Below are 1,513 nucleotides of genomic sequence, written 5' to 3'. Positions count from 1 at the left end.
ACTCATCACTATGGCAACAAGAGGTTGTGTAAATGACCCAAACATATTCTGTTATATTTGTGGTAAATTTGATTTAAGTAAGAATTTTTTTTTCTACCTGATTTGTAAAAAATCCTTACATGATAGAAAAAACATTAATATTATTTTTGAAATCTGCATGGCTGAATTATGAAAAATACGGTATTAAAACCAAACGAACTATTATGAAGTTTAAATTTGTAGGCCTATGTAATTAAATATCCACATACAACCTTATTTTCCAGAAATAGGGAGAGCTGGGACTTGGTTGTTCATCCAATAATTGTGAACAACACAGAAACCAAATCCTCCCTAATTCTTATATGTTAAAAAACGAACAAGCTTTATATGTTTGTAAAGTCAAGCACCATAATTTGTCTTTTAAAACAGATATCATTCTAAGTGTGCAATTCTTTCCATCTCCTGTTGACAAACAATTTTTAATATGTGGACAGACTGCTCATAGATAAAAATTGTTTGTCAACAAATTATTACCTACTAACCATGTCTTTTAACTAACTTCAAACTCCTAATTGTACATTTTACACAAGGTTAAATTATTGAAAGAAATGCTAATACAATAGATCATGATTACCATAATTTTTCATTAGGTGAATTTTCTCTTGACGTTAACAATTTTAGCTATCCATTTGTAACCCACAGCTAACATCAATAGTTCTTCCAAGCACCTTAAGCCTATCTGAGCCTGTTTCACTTTCAGACAAATTTCTTGGCCTCTTCTTAAATTCCATAAAATATTTTGTGTTTCTTTCAAAGGAGGTTCCCAATTTACAATAAAATACTCTATTCTGCATCTTTTAAGATTTCTACTTCATTTTCAGATATTAAAATAAATTACAAACTTTTACACAATATTCTTTAAAAAATGCAGAACACATTGAATTAATATTTTAATTCCTAATTTCTCTCTTTAATGTCCTTAAAATCCATTTATTTCTATGATTTTTCTTGTTTCCAGCCATTGAAATATTTTTGCTTTTTACCCTCATCATCTACAAGTAATACAACCCTGAAGCAACTTGAAAATGTTTGAGGAAATTTTATAAATTGCTTCAGAGTTTTAGTAGTTGAAAATACATATAATAAAAACTTAAGGGTTTTAGTATAAGCAAGTAGTCAAGGATAGATATCAAAAGAAAAAGAGGTGACAAGAGGATGCCTGTGTTACGAAATAAGCCTTGAGAATTGATAAACAGGAACTTGGTTATGTAAGGAGCATCGCCTAGAAACAAGCAACAAGACACGTGTATTACCCGAAAAAAACTTGAGAGGCGAGCTTGGAAACCAGTGACCAAGGTCAGCAGCAGAGTTTGTAAGAAATGCTGCATAGAAGCAGGATGTAGACACCAGTACATGTGACAATTTGAAGAATTGTTGACCTCAACCTCTAAGAACTAGGAAAACTACAGAAAAGTTTAGGCTTGGTGAGTCATATCGGTACTTTGAGGTGGTATTAGTTACAGCACATGGGTGT

The 1,513-nt window shown here is 31.4% G+C and overlaps 1 protein-coding gene across 3 annotated transcripts in view; it reads right to left on the bottom strand.

Annotated features, from left to right (window-relative positions):
- The window catches only part of LOC106461154 (tetratricopeptide repeat protein 28-like), a 39,038-nt gene that overhangs the window by 32,296 nt on the left and 5,229 nt on the right, over positions 1–1,513 (bottom strand). The window lies entirely within an intron of this gene.

The sequence above is a fragment of the Limulus polyphemus genome, unplaced genomic scaffold (genome assembly GCF_000517525.1).
Source record: "Limulus polyphemus unplaced genomic scaffold, Limulus_polyphemus-2.1.2 Scaffold906, whole genome shotgun sequence".
Lineage (NCBI taxonomy): Eukaryota > Metazoa > Arthropoda > Merostomata > Xiphosura > Limulidae > Limulus > Limulus polyphemus.
The sequence above is the reverse complement of the archived record's forward strand: the minus strand, read 5'-3'. Positions and strand labels throughout refer to the sequence as shown.